The sequence below is a fragment of the Mastomys coucha genome, unplaced genomic scaffold (assembly GCF_008632895.1).
Source record: "Mastomys coucha isolate ucsf_1 unplaced genomic scaffold, UCSF_Mcou_1 pScaffold17, whole genome shotgun sequence".
In the NCBI taxonomy this organism is placed as follows: Eukaryota; Metazoa; Chordata; class Mammalia; order Rodentia; family Muridae; genus Mastomys; species Mastomys coucha.
The window spans coordinates 14,816,037-14,825,918 of NW_022196899.1; the positions used below are offsets into that span (position 1 = coordinate 14,816,037).

General features: G+C 37.2%; 1 pseudogene; it reads left to right on the forward strand.

Annotated features, from left to right (window-relative positions):
* Window positions 1-9,882, forward strand: part of LOC116094871 — a 45,735-nt pseudogene that overhangs the window by 34,165 nt on the left and 1,688 nt on the right.

The window sequence follows — 9,882 nt, forward strand, 5'->3', positions numbered from 1 at the left end:
TCTCTCTCTCTCTCTCTCTCTCTCTCTCTCTCTCTCTCTCCTTGTCTTTACTAGTTTTGGTAGCTCTCTCCAATATTCTATGTCTAAGCTATTGTTATTTTAAGGAAGAAAGTTGATATTATGGGATCTATGTAGTTCTCTCCAAATACAGATACCTGCCATGTTGGCTCACATATAATCATGAGCTTCACATGTAACTTTCCTGAACTCTGAATCCTACATATAGAACAGCTATGTTGAAAAGTCAAATTTGTGAACTGCCAAGTAGGAACGCTGAATACTCAAATAGTGAGTATTCTCTTCTTCCAGCTGAAGCTAGAGAGCACCCCTATCTATTTCTATCAGAAACATCCAAAATGGGTCAAAGCCTTGCTGTCAGAATTGTATGATTATCTCAAAACCCATATGTATGAAGATGGAGATGGCCTAGGGGAGGTTCTGATATCCAGGTATTCCCATAACAGAAAGATGAAATTCTTGCTTGACTGTCCTATTGCAGAGTGCTGGGTCCAGCCTACATCATGATATATTGAAGAACAGTCATGAAAAGCACCAAGATCCCATGGTGTTGTGATATATTTAAAGGAACAGCTCATCAGCTCTGCAAATGTCTTCATCCATGGGAGTCATGCTTCAGTCAGGGCCTGGGTGCATGTTAGAATTACATGGGAGGCGGTCCTACAGATTCCTAAACTCATCATCAGAGCTTTTCTTCCATTGATGATATCTGTGACACAGATGCTGGAATATTTTAAAGTACCTGATTGATTTAATGATCTGGGATGAAATCCACAGCTCTGAGTGAAGAGTAGCCTTCTAAGGGAGAAATGAGGGGACTTCTTCCAACACATTGAGGACAATATGAGGAACAACAATCCACTTATATTTTATTAAGGATATTAGGAAAAAAGTATGATCATAAATTATCAGTTAGGTTAATCTCTAACACCTGTAGAGAAAAGGAAGATGCAGAGATGTCATGACACCACAGATTTTGAAGCACAAAATTTAATAACTACAAAAATACAAAATTAATGATGTATCTTTATTATAGTTTGTAGCATCTACTCTTTGGGTATACTAGAGGTGTAGCCTAGAATAAAGATGGTGTATTTCTCAAACTTCCTTAATTCCAGCTTCTCTTCACTTGTGTAATCTCATTAATATCATTCACAAACAAGTCAGTGAAAAAATCTGTATGTAGGATAAACACAGACCACATTAATTCAACTCTGGGACTTACAATGCAGTGAGTAAGATAGTTAGTATCTGCCTTTTTAAATTTCTGGAAGTGTCTGGATCAGAAATAATCAAAGTAGTTATTTACATGACACTCAGCCCTGGAAGTCCTTTCCTTTTCCTCTCTGGAATGACACTGTATATGAAACTTGCTTTCAAGTATATGGGAACCAAACAGCAGCAGGTTTAGGGCTTAGAGAAGAACTGTCTCAGAGGAAGACGGATAACATCTTTCTGCAGTGGAAACAAGACTCCCTGAAAGGAGATAGGGCCCTTTCTAAATATTTATAACAATGTTTTATATAACAAAGCTGGAAATTTTTAAAATGTTATTCAAATACATTTGTTTAGATAAGTAAAGTTCTATAAGTTTGCATATATAAAGGTATACAGAGGTTTATATTTGGGTATGAAAAGGGTTCTGTTGTGATCATAAAAAGAGAAAGAGCTATAAGAATATGTTCTGGCTGGATGTGGGGGTAAGGGGTGCCTCGGCGGGCCCATGTGGGGGCATCCTTTCCCCCTGCGGGACCACACACACACTGGAATAGTTTAGAATAGAATTTATTTAGGGCACTAGGGCACGGGGAGGGGAGTTAGAAAGGTAACAGAGGCAGAGACAGGCAGAGAGATGGGAGGAGAGTAGACACTGGCCATGACCACATGGAGATGGGGGGAAGGGGATGGTGAGAGGGGGGAACACAGGGGCAAGAGGTAAAGGAGAGAAGCAGAAGTAAAAGAGAGAGGAGGGGGCAAGCAGCCCCTTTTATAGGGCCAGGTCTACCTGGCTATTGCCAGGTAACCATGGGGAGGAGCATACCTGGCTGCTGCCAGGTATCTGTGGGGGTGGAGTTTATAAAGAATGCTATCAGGTTCCATCTTAGCATTGCTAGTCAGGCATTCTCTAACTCAGCACTGGCACTCTTGTTCATAACGCCTTGAGGAGTCAAAAGGAGGTGGGGATATTTGTGTTTTCCACAAAAATCACTTATGATGCTTTGAATAAGATGGACCCCACTGGCTCACATATTTGAATGCTTTCGGGAGTGGCACTATCTGTAAGTGTGGCCTTGTTGAAGGAAGTGCTTTGAGGTGTCAAAAGCCCTAGCCAGGCTAAGTAGTTTTGTCTCTTTCTGATGCCTTTGGACCCAAGTGAAGACTCCCAGGTTTCCCTGCTCTCTCTAGAAAGCCCAGACATCTCTATGGGCACATGCCTACCTCACACTGTCGAAAGTAAAACTAAACAATAATGCCAGAAAAGTGGGCAACCACATCAAATGCCTTCTGCTTTTTCAAATCTTTCGAGGATTCCGCTGTTAGAAAACCACAGAACTGTTAGCAAACACAGAGAACAGAACTGTTCTCTGGTTCTGTTCAGTCTAGAGAAGGGATCTACAGCCTGACAATTTGTGCTTCGAGTCTCTTACAAACCTATCACTTCATACATTTTTAAAGTGCAATAATGTTTATATCTTGCTGACATTCTTGGAAATTTGTTATTTGTAGGGATAATTTGCATGTTTTTTAAATAGAATTAAGATTTATTTCTGGTGGTTTTTTTTCAGCTATCAAGTAGGTATCATTAATGACAACAACAAGTAGGGTTTGGCCCTAAGCTGCCATGATTCTGGTACTAGCTCAGCCTTCTATCACCTGTTTTTAAGCAATAGTATTTTACAACCTTGGTAAATGCATTAACCTCTATATCATTCAGTTTCCACATTAGTAAAATAAAGGAATTGTTAAAGGATTAAATTAAAGAACACAAATTGTTTTAAACTGAGATTATCTCCCCAGTGCTCAGAGAATATCAATCACTCCGATGGCCATTAATACTTTCAGTACAGTTTATCACTTGTAGCTGAATACAACAAGGGAATCTGTGTTGATTCTTTTCCAGAGACTGTAGGATATAATGTGATGATCAGTTAAAAAGTTTGATTCATTATTCTTATGTAAAAGTATGTACACAATGGGAACCTGTTTATTTTATACAGTGAGTTTACAATGTCCTAGCATTGTGTTTAATAAGCAGTATAAACTGTCTTTAAACTCTGTAAGTAATTAATAGTATATCATTATTAGGACCATATTTAAAACTGTGTTCTGGGCAATGATGAGCAGAGTGTTAGTTAATTAGATTTAATTTTAATAAGGAGGATATCATGGCTGCTGTCTGGCCAGTCTACTCAATGTAACTATGCGTTAGGCCTAGGTTGCTGTATATTGGTAAAAGGTACATAGTATTACAGTTGATACCTTAAAGAGGAGCCAGATAAGGCTCTTATTTCTGAAGTAGACCACCAACACAGGCAGTGGATATTTCCACAGTATAGCCACGGGTGACACAGTTGGTTCCTAAGCAGCGTTCTATTTACATTTCAGACTAAATAGCAACTGTACTTGTAGGATTGCATTTGCTAGGGTATGTGCATGTGCAATTGTGCCTGTGGCTACTACATATCTCAGGGGAAACCTATGTGGAAGAGATTATAGTCCAGATAGCCACAGAAATGTTTTCTGGGTATGTCTTGATATGCATGATGGAGCTTTATACGACACCCTCTACCAGATATGTTCCAGCAATTGGTTGATTACAGTTTTTCTATATTAGTCTAAACTTTATGCCTACAAACATTTGTGCTTGAATCTCCAGGCCCTAAATAAATCTTCTATTTTTATACCTCTACCAAGCAGTTGGCCAACTGATACTTCAGAATAGCATGTGATGGTCAAATGAGTAACACCATCTGTTCCAATTTAGAGGATTCCTTGGTGGCACTGTGACAGCTGTCTGGTTTTGAGTCATGAACACCAGAACTTATTTGTCAGAAAGGACATATATTCAGTGAAGTAACCATTCTCTGTAAAGGCATTGATTTTTCTATTAATGCAATAACCAATTTTTATAGAAGTCAGATTTTTGGAAACTATTTTCTATGTTTCAGAATGTAACTCCTGAATGAGAATTCCCCAAAAGAAAAGTTAAATCCCACACCTTCTAGTCATGTTTTCATGTGTGATCAGGCATTAAACTTTCCCTGAGAGCCTAATTACTCTTATTTAATATATGATCCTTAATAAGCTTGATTATATGATTTGTGAGCAAAGATTATATGATTTGTGAGCAAAGATTATCATACATGTCAACAGCTAGAATTAGATATGAAAGGTTTAAACTGACTCAAAATTAGTTATTAGAAGAAAATAAGACTATGTAAACATAAGAATATTAAAATAAGAATATTAAAACATAGAGAATCATTTGCCAGCACTACAATGACACATCTGTACAGTTATTTAATTAATAAATGCCTGCTTCCTATGACATAGACACTTTTCTAAATACTGAGTCTATAAAGGCTTTATTAAGACAAGATCATTTTACATAAAGAGTCTGGAGTCTAGTCAGATGTGATATCTCATTAATAATGCAAGGCACATAGTTCCAACACCATTAGAAAAGCAGGTAATTTAATCTGAGAGCGGAGACTACGCTCAATGGACGCAAGCACAGGGGAAATTCACGGTGGCTCCAGTCATTTAAAATTTACTTCGAAAAGAACTATAATATTTGAGCATACGAATGCAGAGAGCACAACATTCCATGTAAATAAAAGCCAATGAGCATGCAAGAAAGCCCAAAGGACAGTGATCAGAGGTCTAAGGGAGTGGAGGGGAGAGGGCTGAATCTTTGGTTTTCATTGGCAGATCCCCTAGTACAGTGTCTGTCACGTGACAAGTTCGTAAGATTTTTATAACAAATTAATGAGGAGTTAGTTGGAGCGAATATACAATATTTAACAAAAGATTACTAGCTAAGGAATGTATGACTGGGGTATAGGCATAGTTCTATGGTAGAACATTTGTCTAGCATGCACAAGGTGCTGGGTTCCAACATGAGTCATGGTATAAAACCAAAATGATAATTTGACAACACACACACAGATACACATACACACCCACACAAAACTATACAAATATGCAAGATGTTAAGATGTTTCCTTTTTGAAATGATTCCTTGTGGTTCTTTATTGTCTGTTTCCTTAGCCATTCATTGCCAAATCCAACTAATTAAACTCCTTCTTGTGGTAACTTTAAATGCCTGTATTAGAAACAGACATATGGTATTCTATTTTTAGATTTAATAGGCCTGAACTTTGAGGGAAAACTTGTAATGTATTCAAAAATGTTTGACAGAATTAATGTCATCAAAGTAATCATCGAAGTAAAGAGTTCAGCCTAAGTTTTAGTAGAAAACTAAAGTTAGTAGAATAGAAAATAGAAGGTAGGGTATTTGAAAGTATTGCTGATGAAATGGAAAGAAGATGGGCTAAAAATGCAAAAATAGAAAACTTAATAGTATATGCAACATAGTCAAATGTATCAGATTTCTGTCTTAGCCTCAGGACATGAAAGTTCTTGTTGCATTCTGTGACTTGGATGACTCCCTTTGGAAGACTCCCCCAGGGAGGGGTGAAATGTTCCTGGCACGCAGAGAGAATTTCTAGCACGCACATTCAGTCTAAAATATCTTTGAGCCGGTTGTTACAGCTTAGGCTGAGACTAGAGTACAGATGAGGCAAGGAGAAAGCTTTAATTTCCGTTCAAACACAAAAGAAATGATTGTATTGTTATTTAATACTTTTAATTACTATTTAATCAAGTTAAGAAAATTATTTCAATCAAATCCTATTTATCAGTTTGGTATTTGGTACTATCAATAGTCCACTGGCTAGCCTAATATATTAAGGTACCTGCCCTCTTTCCTCCCAGTGTTCCCCTTTTCTTCCTGTATTATCTATAAGATTTTCTGTTGTCCAGCATCTTATCTGAAAGAACTTTTCTGTTTGCTAATATTAGTAACTTATTTATCTACTGATTTCTTTAATTCTATTATTATTTCATAAACCATTTTTAAGTTTATAGACTTTATTCATATTATTGGATTTCTTAAAGATTTATTTTTTATTTATTTTATGTGTATGAGTACACTGTAGTCATACAGATGGCTGTGAACTATCATGTGTGTGGCTGCTGTTGATCTCAGAACCTCTGCTGGCCCGCTCGCTCCAGCCCTGCTCGCTCTGGCGTAATTCACTGCAGCTGTCTTCAGAAGCACCAGAAGAGGGCATCAGATCTCATTGTGGGTGGTTGTGAGCCACAATGGTTGCAGGGATCTGAACTCAGGACCTTCAGAAGAGCAGTCAGTGCTCTTATCCACTGAGCCATCTCACCAGCCCCCTTATGGATTGGATTTTAATATGTCTTTTCAATTTAACTTTTCTAATACGAAATAGTCCCCTGTTTTATTGATTTCTACAGATATTTATCAACTCTCTCTTTCTTATGATTATTTGTTTTTTCTTCTTTTGATATGGGAATCATAGAGTGTCACTGAGAGCAAAAGAATCTTTCATTCATAGGTGAAAGCTTAAGAGGGAGAAAGAAAGCCATACCATTTGAATCAAGCCAGCATGGAGTTCAGTGATGGTAACCAAACAGCCACTTGGGAGTAGGGGAGTCTTAGAGAAAGAGCAAGGGATCCCAAGAACCCAGAGCAAGCATACTTAGGATTTGGCAAGCATCTGAAAGAAAAACAGAAGAGAAGAAGAGAAAAAAAATGTGCATTTTTGAGCAAGAACTCAGATACAACAGAGCTTCAGGATGGCTTATTGGACCTGAGATCAATGGGATGTAAATTCTGGGAAGGAAATCTACCTCATCTTTCAAAGAGCTAATTATTCCTACCATTTCTTTAGCAAGCATGGGTTCAGGTAAATCTGCCTTCCTGAGGGGAGGACTCCTGACCAGATAATTTACGTGCCCAAATCTATGAACTCTTAAGGGAGGAGACAATGGCATGTTTCAACACAGAGGCTGATTCTATTGCTTTTGCTAATAGGCAATAGCTTTCTCTTAACAGGCCTTTAATGGTACTGTAACATTTCATCTAGTTTGGTAAAGTAGCTATCATATATATTCACTTTTAGAACTTCGTTTTTCCTACTATAAAAATCGGAAACTACAGTTTTCTGAAAAGAAATAGTTCAGTGGTATTATACCACGTACAGCTTGGCTATGTGATTCTCATTATCACTCTTTGCAAAACATTACTTTCTTTTTTTCCCCTCATGTTATGTAATTTCTATATGTTTTGAAATTTAAAAAAATACACTTATATTCATCTATCTTTGTTTGAATTTTTAATTTTTTTTGCACTGTGCTCGGTTAACATATTCTGTGTAGGTTCTATGGCCAGTTGTACATCTCTGTGTTAATCCTGATCTACAAATAGGAGATTCTCTGATTAGAATTAAAAGGTCCACAAATCTATGGGTATAGCAATAAGTTATTTGGAGTCAGTTTAATAGTATGTCTATTTATGAGAATAATAGTATTAGATTCTCCCCCAGTACTTGTGACTTGTTTAGCCATAAGTTCTTAGACTCATATGGTTTTAGGTATGGGTTGCTCAGCCTGAAATGGGGTTATCTATATTATACCTCCTCCTCCAAATGCTCAGGGGTCATTATGGAAGTGTGAGAAAAAGATTAGAAAGGCCAGAAGCTATAGATGACTACAATGAAACAATGTCATCTGAACATAGCAAAGAAGCTGCACAGACTAACTTGCAGCCATTAAGACAGTATGCACATGATCTATGCAAGGTCAGGCATACCATTTCAAAGAACAGATGAAGGAGGCATCCATAAAATCCTACCCATAGCAGAGAAAATAGTAGCAATTAACAGCTGCTAGGAGAAGATGACTTAGTTTGACCTACACTCTAGGAGTATAGTTTTGCCATGTTCCAGTAGAAGGCTACTCACCCAAGAATGTGTACGCAACACAAATTAGACTTGATATGCTTTTAAAAAAAGATGAAACACAAAATTGGTTCTGTAGAGAATGGGGAATAGATCTGGGAAGAGATCAGGGATTGAGAGGAGAAAAGGCTGAATATAATCAAAGCATATAAAAGTCTGAACCAATAAAAAAGTCATTGAAGTTTATTTTAAGATTATTGGTCTTAAAATTGATTCTATTTATTATCAATGTTTAAGAGATGGTCAAGTCTCTTTATGTCAGTCTAGAAATGGAAAATGAGGAAGACATGGTCAGGAGAGGAGCTCTCACCCCAAAGACTGCTTGGAACAAGAATTTCAGCACAATTAATGATATTAACAATGAGATTTCCTTAAACCCAAATGCATAGGAGACTGGGGAAGTCTCACTGTTCTCTAAGACATTTTCTGCTAATCTCAAGCAAAATATTAACTTGATTTACATTGAAGATATCCTTAATTTCTGTATCCAAATATAACCTTATCTATAATAATCCTATCAACTATATCCCCTGCACCCTGAGATCTTATTAAATCATATTAACAACCCTTTGATAATAATGGCAACAAACCCCACTCAAATCCTAAAGATGGTTGACTATTATAAGGATAATGAAGTTGACTCTTCCATGAAATGTATCCATTGATAACATCAGTGCCCTGAGTGTATATGTCATGTTCCTAAGAATATCCACACTGAAATATTATACTATCTTTATTTTATTTTTTTACAGTTTTTTTTTATTTTACTAGATATCTTCTTTATTTACATGTCATATGATATCTCCTTTCCCAGTTTCCCCTCCAAAAAAGCCTCCAAAGAACCAAAAACCAAAAAACAACAAGAACAAACCCCTGTACCCTCCCCTTCCCCCTGCTCACCACCCCATCCTTCCCTGCTTATTCTACCTTCCCTAGACTAAGGATATACCAGAACTCTTAGCTATTTTGGATAAAGATGGATTTTGTATGGTGACTTTTATACTAGGAGTAAAAATTGCAATTTAGAACAAAACCATAAACCTTGTTAATATAAAATAGGACTTATAAACAAAGTATATTTGATGACTAATGTTTATATATATTTCAACAGAAACTTAACCATTTTCACATGTGCTAACTTTGTTAAGCTCTAGTTATTTGAAAATAATTGAGTCATATGTATTTTTTAAAAGTATAAAAGGATCTGGACACCAGTGGAGCATCTTGTGTTACCTAAGCAAATGGCCATCAATGGTCTTGGTGGATAACCAGCCTCCTCCAGTGTTTACAATGGAACTGGCTGCTGATAGGGCCTAGGCTGACAGCTGGCACTTGTCTGTCAGGAGGAGCTGCTGATCCATCTGCGCTAATACTCTGAAGGAGTCTGTGTACATAAGAGAATATAAGCGTATCTGCCATAAGGATTGTATAAGTGACAGTGATGGCTCAGGATGTTCAGTGTGCTACATCCCAGCCTGGATCCTAGATCTCAAAACAAATGACAACTGGAGAACATGATCCAGTTTTATAGTACGTTTCAAAATTTGCTACCTGACAATAAACTTTCTGATCCAAAAGAAGACACATCAAGGGCAGGTTTATTTGATGGTGGAGAAAGGAAGAAATTTTCCATACAAATGTGGCTTTGTTCTCAGAGTGAGAAGGTCAGATAGGTTGTGAATGACGCATCAGCACAAATACAGCCTCAAAAGACAGAGGATGACAAAGCCCTGCAAATCTCAGTGTATGAATTTGTGTCTATTAAGTCTTCCCGAAGTTGTTCCTAAGAGGGCTAAAACAGTTTCTAGCACAC